The sequence below is a fragment of the Melopsittacus undulatus genome, chromosome 2 (assembly GCF_012275295.1).
Source record: "Melopsittacus undulatus isolate bMelUnd1 chromosome 2, bMelUnd1.mat.Z, whole genome shotgun sequence".
In the NCBI taxonomy this organism is placed as follows: Eukaryota; Metazoa; Chordata; class Aves; order Psittaciformes; family Psittaculidae; genus Melopsittacus; species Melopsittacus undulatus.
This window is the reverse complement of record NC_047528.1, coordinates 48,492,317-48,506,120: the sequence shown is the minus strand read 5'-3', so window position 1 is coordinate 48,506,120 and position 13,804 is coordinate 48,492,317.

Genomic DNA, 13,804 nt, shown 5'->3' with positions numbered 1-13,804 from the left:
TATACATTTGTTACTCTCTTGTATTCAATTGATGATAACCCAACTTGTTTTCTCATCTGAAGTTCATACAGTTTACCTTGGGGTTGATCCACACACAGACCACATGGTGGCATGTGTTAGGCGAGCCTTACACATGAGGTAATGGTCCGTGGTGGCTCCTCCCCAGAAAGTCCCACTTTGGAAATCCCAAAAAAAGTCTTGCTTTGGAAATGCCCAAAAAATGTCCCCAGTCCCCAGAGACGCTTTTTATATAGCTGGCCACTCTTTACGATGTAGGCTGGCCCCGTACATCAGAATGAATGCGCATTTTCACTAGTATAAAAGCCAGAGCCTGATGCAATGCAGAGAAGCAGAACCTCATACCACCCAGGTCAACGTTGCCTCTGCAGGGACGCCCGCTAAAGTTGAGCCTGCCACCTCACACTGCGATGATGTTTCTTGGAGCTGGTTTCCTAATCTTCATCACATGGTCTTTGGGTTTGGTAAGATAACCAGACATCAGAAATATCTTTTACTGCATATTTTATTATCTCTATATTTTCCTCTATTAATATACTAGTTGTGATTTCTCTGTCGTGTTTCATTTCTCTCAACCCAGAATCCTTGAACTCTGGAACATGTACATTCTTTCAGTTCTCCTCCTCATCCCTCCAGAAGATCGGGAGGAGAAACGGGAAGAGTGAGCGAGCTGCTACATGGTTCTGAGTTGCTGGCTGGACTTAAACCATGACATAGAATCATAGAATCATAGAATAGTTAGGGTTGGAAAGGACCTTAACATCATCTGGTTCCAACTTCCTTGCTGTGGGCAGGGACACCTCACACTAAACCATGTCACCCAAGGCTGCACACAATACTCCAAGCGGGATCTCATGAGAGCAGAGTAGAGGGGCAGAATGACCTGCTGGTCATGCTCCTTTTGATGCAGCCCAGGATACGGTTGGCTTTCTGGGCTTTGAGTGCACACTGAAGCCGGCTTATGTTAAGTTTCCCATCAACAACAGTTCTTTTTGGTGCCCAAAATGCGGCTCGAAGGTTGAGATAATGACAGATCTGACCAGACTGTCTCTAAGTGTATTTGTGATAAGCATTCATTGTTTTGGATTAATAATCACAATGTTGATTTATTTGCTCTCAGAGTTGTGCGTGGGCTCAGAGTTTCAGCATGTCATACCTTACTTGCAGCCAGTATTTGTTGTTTTAGTGTTTATCAGCTGGGGGGGCAGAGCTAAGGTTATTGTTTCATTGTACATCGTGGTAATGACTTGCAGTACAATAGAATCACTGATCATGAAACTGGTCTGGTTTGTGTTCCCAGCATGGTCATTACCTCTATACTTTGTGAGGCATATAATGGATTTTTTCAGCAATTACACATCTTTTTTCCCTCCTTGGTGGGTCAGCATATGGAGACATTCCCTAACACCCCCTACTCCTCCACCAGGCTACTTACAGCAGGATTTAAGAATTTTAAAGTTTTTCAAATTCTAATCTGTTTGTACTAGAAGATGTAAGTGGAGAATCACTGTTAGAGGGGCCCTGCCTCCAGCCAGGTGGAGGAGAGGGACAATCGAGTTTACTGAACTGTGTGGATCAGATGGCCTGGCACATCAGTCCCATAGGAGTATGAGGCTCTAGTAGACACTGGTGCATAATGTTCCCTAATGCCATCAAGATACCAAAGAATAAAACCCATTTGTATTTCTGGCGTGACAGATGGATCCCAAGAGTTGACTGTACTGGAGGTTGAATTCAGCCTGACTGGGAGGAAGTGGCAAAAACACCCAATTGTGACTGGTCCAGAGGCTCCATGCATCCTTGGCATAGACTACCTCAGGAGAGGGTACTTCAAAGACCCAAAAGGGTACCAATGGGTTTTTGGTATTGCTGCTTTGGAGACTGAGGAAATTGAGCAGTTGTCCACCTTGCCTGGTCTCTCAGAGTGTCCTTCTGTTGTGGGGTTGCTGAAGGTCGAAAAACAGCAAGTGCCTATCGCAATCACAACAGTGCACCAGTGGCAATATTGCACCAACTGAGACTCCCTAATTCCCATCCATAAGCTGATCCATAGACTGGAGAGTCAGGGAGTGATCAGCAGGACCCGCTCACCCTTTAATAGCCCCATATGGCCAGTGCAAAAGTCTAACAGAGAGTGGAGACTAATGGTAGACTATTGTGGCCTGAATGAAGTCACACCACCCTTGAGTGCTGCCATACCAGACATGCTAGAACTTCATTATGAACTGGAGTCAAAGGCAGCCAAGTGGTATGCCACAACTGATATGGCCAATGCATTTTTCTCAATTCCTTTGGCAGCAGAGTGCAGGCTGCAGATCGCTTTTACTTGGAGAGGTGTCCAATACACTTGGAACCGACTGCTCCAGGGGTGGAAACACAGCCCTACCATCTGCCATGGACTGATCCAGACTGCACTGGAATAGTGGCAAGCTCCAGAACACCTGCAATACATTGATGACATTATTGTGTGGGGTGATACAGCAGAAGAAGTCTTTGAGAAAGGGAGGGATATAATTCAAATCCTGCTGAAAGCCGGTTTTGCCATAAAATGGAGTAAGGTCAAGGGACCTGCACAGGACATTCAATTTTTGGGAATAAAATGGCAAGATGGACATAGACAGATCCCCACAGATGTGATTAACAAGATAACAGCATGTCTTCACCAACTGATAAGAAAGAAACACAAGCTTTCCTAGGTCTTGTGGGGTTCTGGAGAATGCACATCCCAAATTATGGTTCAATTGTAAGCCCTCTCTATCATGTGACCCAGAAGAAGAATGATTTCAAATGGGGCCCTGAGCAACAACAAGCCTTTGAGCAAATTAAATGAGAGATAGTTCAGGCAGTGGCCCTTGGATCAGTCCAGACAGGGAGAGATGTGAAAAATGTGCTCTATCCTGTAGCCAGGGAGAATGGCCCTACCTGGTGCCTCTGGCAGAAAGCTCCAGGGGAGACTTGAGGTCAACCCCTCGGCTTTTGGAGTCAGGGATACAGAGGATCTGAGGCCAGCTATACCCCAACGGAGTAAGAGATACTGGCAGCCTATGAAGGGGTTTGAGCTGCTTCGGAAGTGATTGGCACTGAAGCACAGCTCATCCTGGCACCCCGCTTGCCCGTGCTGGGCTGGATGTTCAAAGGCAGGATCTCCTCTACACATCATGCAACTGATGCTACATGGAGTAAGTGGGCTGCACTAATTACACAATGAGTTCAAACAGGAAATCCCAGTTGTCCAGAAATTCTAGAAGTCATCATGGACTGGCCAGAGGGCAAAGATTTTGGAATGTCACCAGAGGAGGAGGTGATGCCTGCTGAAGAAGCTCCACCATATGATAAACTGTTAGAAAGTGAAAAGCAAAATGCCTTGTTTACTGATGGGTCCTGCTGTACTGTGGGAAAGCATTGGAGATGGAAGGCAGCCATATGGAGTCCTCAATGACAAATTACAGAAACTGCTGAAGGAGAGGGTGAATCGAGTCAGTTTGCCAAGGTGAAAGCCATCCAGATGGCTTTGGACATTGCTGAATCAGAAAAGTGGCCAGTACTTTATCTCTATACTGACTCACGGATAGTGGCAAATGCCCTATGGGGGTGGTTGCAGCTATGGAAGCAGAGCAACTGGCAAAGCAGAGGTAAACCCATCTGCTGCACTGTGGCAAGATATTGTTGCCCGGGTGCAGAACCTGGTGATGAAGGTAAGCCATGTAGATGCCCATGTACCTAAGAGTTGGGCAACTGAGGAACACCAGAACAACCAACAAGTGGATAAAGCTGCCAAGATTGAAGTGGCTCAGGTGGACTTAGATTGGCAACCTAAGGGTGAATTATTTTTGGCTCGGTGGGCCCATTATACCTCAGGCCATAAGGGCAGAGATGCAACATACAGATGGGCCCGTGATCGAGCAGTGGATTTAACAATGGACATTATTGCCCAGGTTATTCATGAGTGTGAAGCATGTGCTACAAATAAGCAAGCCAAGCAATTAAAGCCTCTTTGGTATGGAGGACAATGGCTGAAGTACAAATATGGGGAAGCCTATAAGACTGATAATGTCATACCCCCATTAAACCGCCAAGGCAAGCGCCATGTGCTTACCATGGTGGAAGCAACCACTGGATGGCTGGAAACTTATGCTGTGCCCCACACCACTGCTTGGAACACTATCCTGGGCCTTGAGAAACAGACTTTGTGGCAACACGGCACCTCAGAGATAACTGAGTCAGACAATGGGTCTCATTTCTGGAACAGTCTTACAGACACTTGGGCCAAAGAACGTTACATTGAGTGGGTATATCATATCCCCTAGCATGTACCAGCCTCTGGGAAAATCAAATGGTACAATGGACTGTTAAAAACTACACTGAGAGAAATGGGTGGGGGAACTTTCAAACATTGGGATACACATTTACCAAAAGCCACCTGGTTGGTCAACGCCAGAGGACCTGCCAACAGGGCTGGCCCAGCCCAGTCAGAACTTTTACATACTGAGGAAGGGGATAAAGTTCCTGTGATGCACATAAATAATTTGCTGGGGAAGACAGTCTGGGTTACTCTTGCTTCAGGTAAAGGCAAACCCACTCATGGGATTGCTTTTGCTCAGAGACCTGGTCATACTTGGTGGGTAATGCAGGAAGATGGATAAGTCCGATGTATACCTCAAGAGGATGATGTTGCCTGCTCTGTATCACTTTATAGCCCACCAACTAGATGTCTTCAGGTCACCAGCGACTGTCCCTGACTTCCCTCTGACCATCATCCCAATGAAGAACGAACTTTGATGAAACCAGACTAGTTCTGCGATATCATCAACAATCAACAATCCAACACTGCGCACAGCCTCTCCTGCTCTGAAAGAATGTTACAGGAGATGGAGCCCGACATCATGGACTGAATGGACTCAGCAGATTTATAGGGATTGCTCCGTGCACTAAGGAATGATCCCTCTCTCTCTCTGTGGACATATATATATATATACACATATATACGTATATATGAGATAAAACTGATGGTATGTTGAAAGTGTGGGATCTGAGAATGATGTGAATGGTATGGAATAAGGAGTGGATACTGTCCTGGGTTCAGCAGTAACAGTAATTTTTCTCCTTCTTAGTAGCTGGTGCAGTGCTGTGTTTTGACTTTCGGCCTGGGAACAGAGCTGATAACACCAATGTTTTTAGTTGCTACTCAGTAACATTTAGTCTGACCAAGGACTTTCTCGGTCTCATGCTCTGCCATGGAGGAGGAGAAGCCAGGAGGAAGCAGAGACAGGACACCTGACCCAAACTAACCAAAGAGGCATTCCATACCACAGTATGTCATGCCCATTATATAAACTGGGGGCAGTTACCTGGAAGGGCTAGATCACTGTTCAGGTTGGACTGGCTATTGGGTGGTGGGTGGCGAGCAGTTGTATTCTCTTCCCTTGTTATTTCCACTATCATTGTTATTATTGGTCGTAGCAGCAGTGATTTGTGTTATACCTTAGTTACCGGACTGTTCTTATCTCAACCCATGGCAGTTACATTCTTTCGATTTTCCTCCCCATCCCTCTGGGAGTGGCAGCAGGAAGGCGGGGGAGTGAGTGACCGGCTGCGTGGTTCTGGATTGCCGACTGGGCTTAAACCATGACAAGTTGGTATAATAAAATTGTGTTGGAGTTACTAGTTACTTAAACTAGTAAATAATCTGTGATCAACATTCAATTTTAATTCCAAAAAAGATATAATTATGGAAGTTTCTTTATAATTCACATTTTGGTAAGCATATAACATTTGGCAAATATAAGAATTCATTTTAATAATCTAAATATAATAGACAAATATTTACATTCTGAAACTGAAAAATGATCTTATCTGTAACTGAGTGCTTAATTTAACCTATTGTTGTTTATTGTAATTTTTATTGATTAGCTCTTCTGTATTTTATAGATTTTAATCTGACAAGTTACTTAAAATATGTAGCCCTACCTGAGAAAAAAAGCCTGCTAATACATAAGATATTACTGATAATCAAATAGCTCTTCAGAAAATAAAGATCTGCCATGGCGATTGTGAGGAAGAACGCTAAAAGCTATTCAGAATCCTTGATCAGCCTGTTGTATTTTGTACAACAAGAACAGCAGAGACTTTTCATCCTTTTCTGCCTAGCTGTTCCTTATGAAAGAGTGAGGTTGTTCTCAAGTTCAGCTATCTGCTGGATAGCTTACTGCAGCATGTGGGGTTTAGATTTCTGTTTTTTTTTCCTTGGCACACTATAATGCTGTGTAAGGCAGGAACACGAAAAGTCATGAAAATTTACTAGCCCATTGTTAAAAACTTTCAATTGCTCTTCCTTTATGGAAGCAGAGGATAATTCAAGGAAACAAAACAAATACAAAATGAACAAACAAAAAAAAACTTACCTGGAGGCAGTTTGTTATATATTTGATTACCAGTACATCTAAATTACAAAAATTTTCTGTTCTTGCCTTCCTGGATACAAGAAGATTTTCATTTCTTCATGCACTTACCAAAATGACTGGGTTATGTGAGGTGAAGGTAATTAATCTTCAGGTTCTTTCCTAAAGGAGAGGCTTAATGTAAAAGCATAAAACATATATGTGAAAAATTAATTACAAGTACAGATAGATCAGTTTCTTGTACACACACACATACACACATAAAATATATTTTTCTTCGGTGGGGTATTTCCCTACAAAGAGAAAAATATATTTTGCATCATTATAGAGAATAAATTGGAAAAATAAAGATCACAAAGATAAGAAAAAAGGACATGCAGCAAGAAAACAAAAAACTATTGATTAGGATACTAACCAGGAGGTCAGCACACCTGATTAACTCGTTTGATGGCCCCAGCCTATCTATTGTCCTCTGCTAAGACTTTTAGGGCTAGACCTAAAATAACATTTTTGGTCAGATCTTTCAGAAAAAGCCCTATTTTAATCAATCTGGACTTAACATAAAGGAACATTTCAGTTAATTAAGTTCAACTTGGGTGAAGTGAGTGCATAAAGTCAAGAGATTAATATTAGAAAGTCCTGTCTTAAAGTGTTTGTGATCACAAATCATCTATACCTGTATATGAATGCTGAAATGGCACCAACTTGTAATGTGATGCCAAGAGACACTGGACAGCTTCTATATGTATTGGGTAGAGCTAGTCCTTTTTTAGTGCATCCCCTTTGGAAAAAGGTAATTCATTAGTAAAGAACACAAGCAGGGAGTGGATTTAAAGATAAATAGAATAGATAATCAGGGGTCTGGTGCATGAGTCTGAGAGACAAATTTAACTTTTCTAGTGAAAACTCTGTAACTTGCAGTTAGGTTCACTTTACACGAGCTTCATTGCCTGGAGGTCACATTTCTAGTCTAAAATATTTTTTTTAATTTGCTTCAGTTCACAAAAAGATAAAACAGTTAATTCTATCTCAAAATACGAGTTAGGATTCAACTATATCTCAAATGAGATATTCCCTTTCTATTTGACGGAAGATTTCTATTTAGAGAAGCACTGTGGAGAAGGACTTTGGGGTGTGTCCTGTGTTCAGCAGTAGAAGTCATTTTTTCTCCTTAGTAGCTGGTGCAGTGCTGTGTTTTGACTTTCAGCCTGGGAACAGAGCTAATAACACTGATGTTTTTAGTCGTTGCTAAGTAATGTTTAATCTGATCAAGTCTCATGCTCTGCCAGGAGGAGGGGAGGCTGGGATGAAGCAGAGACAGGACACCTGACCCAAGCTAGCCAAAGAGATATTCCATACCACAGCACATCATGCCTGGGGAGGTAACTGGAAGTTCCCTGGAAGGGCTCGCTGTCTTCTGGGTTGGGCTCTTTTCAGTGGGTAGTATCATATTCTCTTCCCTTGTTATTTCTCTCATCATTATTATTATTGGTGGTAGCAGTAGTGATTTGTGTTATACCTTAGTTACTGGACTATTCTTATCTCAGACCGTGGGAGTTACATTCTTTTGATTCTCCTCCCCCTCCCTCTGGGAGCAGGCCAGGGTGGGGAGGGGGGGGAGAAATAAGGGGTGTGTGTGAGAGAGATACTGTGTGGCTGTGTTTAAACCACGACAGGGTGTTGATTGATGAGAAAATAAAAATGAGCCGTAGTGTGCCCTTGCAGCCAAGAAAGCCAACTGTATCCCGGGCTGCATCAAAAGGAGCATGGTCAAATGAGGTGATCCTGCTCCTCTACTCTGCTCTCCTGAGACCTCACTTGGAGTATTGTGTGTGGTTCTGGTGTTCTCAACATAAAAAGGACATGGAACTGTTGGAACAAGTCCAGAGGAGGACCACGAGGATGATCAGGGGACTGGAGCACCTCCCGTAAGAAGACAGGCTGAGAAAGTTGGGGCTGTTCAGGCTGGAGAAGAGAAGGCTGTGTGGAGACCTCATAGCAGCCTTCCAGTGTCTGAAGGGAGGCTATAGGGATGCTGGGGATGGACTATTTTTAGGGACTGTAGTGACTGGACAAGGAGTAATGCGTTCAAACTTAAACAGAGGAAGTCTAGATTGGATGTAAGGAAGAAGTTCTTTACTGTTAGGGTGGTGAGGCACTGGAATGGGTTGCCCAGGGAGGATGTGAATGCTCCATCCCTGGCAGTGTTCAAGGCCAGGTTGGACAGAGCCTTGGGTGACATGGTTTAGTGTGAGGTGTCCCTGCCCATGATGGGGGGGGCTGGAACTATATGATCTTAAGTTCCTTTCCAACCCTAACTATTCTATGATTCTATGATTCTATAAGAATCAGATTTCCAGACCACAGGACCCTAAAATTAGAATTCTGAATGTAACTATATCTGAGTAAAATATAAATTTGTCTTTTTTTTTTTTAATAAAGGAGATACAGCTCTTCATTCATTGTCTGAACAAAAGCATTTAAAGGAAGAGTGAGTTTTATCTGAAAATGAGACTGCTTAATCATTTTGGAGGAAAGAATGAAAAAAAATATACAATAAGGCACCAACAGTCTAGTTTCACCATATCTGAACTAAAGTCTCAAACAATGAATTTCAGTGCTTATCCACAGGCGTAATTTATGGAAGTAGTCTAGGAGAGATGACAGTATTCAAACCTGTCCCCCTGTCCAATGTTTTCCATTAGTGGGCTTAAGTTAAAATAAGTGTATTCATGTCAGAGATCCTCTGTTTTCCAAAGGAGAAGAAAAGGCTTGCTGAACAACATAGTAGCAATTGCTGGAAAACACATGCTCCATTACCTTACACATACTCAGTTTTGGGTTTTTTTTGTTTAGGTTTGCTTTAAATACATGACTGTGTGCCATGTGCTGGGATCATGTTAATTTTCTTAGTAGTAGCTAGTATGGGGCTGTGTTTGGATTGGTGCTGAAAACAGTGTTGATAACACAGGGATGTTTTAGTTACTGCTGAGCAGTGCTTACATAGAGCCAAGGACTTTTCTGCTTTTCACCCCACCAGTGAGCAGGATAGGGGCACACAACTTGGGAGCAGAGAGTCAGTGTCACGTTAACTTTAATTTAAACTCTTTTAGCCTGGTTTAGGTTTGCCTTTTTATTTTATATGGTGTGAACTACTTGTGAATAAAGTGCTTAAACTTCTATAACAGTCACCATCATAGTTATAACACTAGCTCTACATTTTGTATTCAGCTGAATTTATTTGCCTTAACCTGCATGCTCTTGTGCAATTTAAAATTTCTTTGTGAATAGGGGCCTCTGTCTGGATTGGCAAATAAAGCACATAAAAAATAATCATGTCCTCCCGCATCAGTAAGTAGAGGTCAAGCACGAAACACCTGAGCATTTCAAATGGTACTGAGGCATCAAGATTAAAACTCCTGGATTTCTATCCTAGGCAATTAATATTGGAAAAAATCTGGAGTTAAATTCTACACGAAATATTTTTTCTTTTTATGAAAAATAATAATTAGGCAGTTCTTCTTACTTGTATCCCTTAGTAATATTATGAATTCATTAATAAATATGTATGCTTCAAAGCACTCACCCTTAGGATCTTTGGAATTCAGCAATAAATAAACGTTCATGGTAATGTTCTCTTTTTCCTAAAGGTTGACACCTGAAATTAAACATATTTATCTTTAATGGAATACATGCTCTAAATAACTCTAGTTCAAGAAATGGAACATTAATGAGTACAGTAACTATCCTTTAAGCTGCTAATTGCTCAATATAATGACATGACAGTAATTATTTAGTAATTATCTTTTTCCCAGTATTCTAGGAATTGCTAATGAAAAACTGCTTGTTTTCCTTGTTTTCATAATATAATACTCATGGAGATCAATAACATTTATGTGAGTAGTTTTATATGAAAATGAATTACACATAGAAAATATTTTGTTAAGAACAGGAAACCATATAGCTGTGTTAATTCTTTGTTGTTTATTGTATGTAATAAATGAATTATATTGCTTCCATAAAAAAAAAAGAAATAATTTTAATGCAAATCCATGCTTATTTCTCATGATAATGTGATGTAGTCTTTGTTATATCTCCTCATTGTTGAAAAACTTCCTGTTTTGGAAACATTATTCATCTGCATATTTTAAAATAACTTAAAAATGAGTATATGTTTTAACCTAACATTTAGCTTTTTGAAAAAAAAGTCTTCCGGTATTAGATTTTTTGAAAGTTTAACTTTGTTGTTTCATATTTTTTCCTCATAATTGAAAGTACTGAAAAGTTCCCAATTACATAAAAAAATCAAAGATAATTCAAACCAAATTCAGATTTATTTCTTTTTAATTTTGTAATATTTTAATATTTTCTAAATTAAATTTTAGGTATAAACATGTAGATAGATGATGGACAAAGTCTTGGTTTTCATGTGCATCTTTATGAATTCTAAGCATTTTACAGCAGGTATAAGAAAATGCAATTGTTAACTTTTGCTCTTTTCTTGTCAGAATACTTTGTGTTTCTCCATAGAACATGACAATATATTTAAACCTTAAAGGATGGTTCTACAAAGTGCTTGCATGATGTGGAAGTAGAAAATTATTACAGTTAAATCGGTTGCTAGATTATGATTCTTAGATGCTTTTCAAGATGCATTAAGGCTCCATCCTTTAGTGAAAGATGTAACGTCAATGCTACAATCAAATTCAATAAAAATAACACTGACATTTCCATGCACTTTGAGGAGAGCTATGAAAGCAAAACCAAAATGAATGAAGTATTACTGTATCAGACAAAAGCAACCTGGAGTTATTCCTTTCCAGACATTTACAGTATTATTCTGCATTAGATTCCCAATAAAACTACTTACCAGAACTATAAGGGAACTGTTTTATATATTGTACAAACAAGTAGAAGTACGTTTTGCAAATATAACGTAGTAAGCCAGTTAACATCGGTAAGATTCCTAAAGACTCTGCAACCTGCTGCAGCCAGCACTGTTGTAAGAGAGGCCTTTTCAATATTTTAAGTTACAATTTAGGACTTTCTTTTTGGTTTTACATGCTTTGAGAAATAGTTTGAAATCGCATTCTGATAAACTGCAGGATTTGGATTCTTTATAACTTTTTTTATGACTTTAGGCTGGCTGTGGCTTCACTTCTCTTTGAACAGTTTTCTTGTGAAAATATCTATATAGGTTTACATTATTACCTAAGCATAATGTTTTCTTAAGAAATTTAGCTCCTCCTAGCAGAAAACTGAAGGGATTCAGCTAAAGTTCCTCCCTTTCATGTTACATAATCTAAATGTGTTGGCTCTTTGTGGCTGATAAGACTTTTCATACAAATTCAGGATAAACCCTAAAAATCTGAATTGAGATTAACGTTCTGAATACTTTTGTTTACATTAAAATGTTCATAAATTACAAGAAATTAGTGGTAATATAACCTTTACAGATTGGAATAGTGGCAAAGAATGAAATAAAATTGAGGGGTTTAACACTGTTTCGTGAAAACCATTTCAGGGATTTTTTTTTTTTTTTTGCTGTTGCTATCTTGTAATTGTCAAAATTTATTTTGGGGTTGCTTTTATTTTAATGTCATTACGCATTAATCTGCAAAGCTGCAATATTGCTATTACATTCTCAGTTCTGCTGTTTGTTACTGTCAAAGGATAATAAAGTGCTTTCACATTGTATTATTTTTTATATATATCTATTAAAACATTTTGAATAGCCAGCAGTCAGTGATTTGGCCTAAATGGAAGATTAAATGTTTAAATTACAGCAATCCTTAATAGCTAGAATAAGATAATAAAATGTCACTAGTAGGACAGATGAAAAAAAATTTACAGATGATGAAACACAGAAAATACCGTATTAAAAATGACAAAAAGTTGAAAGAATACTTTGAAATCCAAATTTTAATGCTTAATATTGTTAGAGGGATGTATCATTCAGGATCTGACAACCCAAGAGAGATAAACCTGCTGCAGCTCCATACCATAAGGTCCAGCCCTTAACAAGGCTGACAGTTCCCAGCAGACGCAAGTACACAGAGCACATGCACACACATGTACACATGTGCACACACACCACTTACGTATATACATACACGGGCAACAGCCTCACTCAGAGCATTCACATAAACACAATGGTGTCATCCCTTTTGCCTGGGCAAGATTGTGGTCTAATGATGACAATATAGATTCAGATGTGTATATGTATGTACAAAGGGGACCCCTCCCTCAGGCATTCAGTCTGCCCAGTAGCTTCTTCTGGATCCCAGTCTGCTTATTTGCTACTACCTGAACCCCCAAAGCCACAGCACCACTCTAGCTGAGTATAGTATCCCTCGTTCATATGCACCCCTTCTCCCTCACACCATCCCAAGCTGTCTGGGAGTGCCCAGTCCCACAGCCAACCTTCCTATGTTCTCACCCTTGGAGATCACAGGTGCTGTCACAGGCAGAGCTTGCTCTTAGGGACACATACACTCCCAAGTCACTACACCTGCTCTCTGTCTGGTTCAACCTCATCTTCATTCATGACTGCACACTCACTCACACATCTGCACTCATTCTGGCTGTTGGCGATAGACTCCTGAACACACATGCACATGGATGAGATCCCCCCTGGAAAACAGACAAATGTGGAGTTCAAAGAAGCTAAACCAGCCTCCATCCCATGGTCTGACTTACTTATATTCCCACAGACAGGACAGAGAGTGCACGCCCAGTGAAGAGTTAGAAAGGAATTTAACATGAAGACAAGACAGATGGCACTGATCAGGCACAGGGCACAGCCAGTCAACCACACTCCTGCTTATATGTGTACTAACTCATTTATTCCCTTATCTCTCCATCTCCTACAATTGTTACTCTCCAAATCATCTCCTCCCTTTTTCCTGCCTTTGGTACCTCCCATAAGTATCCCATAATGAGTGCTATACAATCTCAAAATGCTTCTCTGCATCTTATAATAGGTCCCACAATGCTAGGGAGCAATTCCCATTAATTTGAAAGGTGTTTTGAAGAACCTCTCCCTTTGACTCTTCCTTATGGGTTTCACACTTGGACACTGTGACTGAGGATCTCCTGGAACAGCCATGGGAGGGGACTTGACAGGGTGTCCCTTCCTCTGAGTCCTCAGTTTGGGCTCCTGCTTGCCACTGTTCCTCCCTGTGCTCCTCTCCACTTGTGAAGATGTGCCTTTGATGGGCTGATGGTCTCTGTGATAGGCCTGGGAGTAGCCAGGCAGAGTTATTTTGGGGTCTTCTCATCTGCCAGGGTATGTGTTCCTCTGTGGGTGTGAAGACAAGATTACTTTTTTATCCTATAATCTACCAAATATGTTTCTGGAAAAATATATTTTCCAATTTTACTTTAAA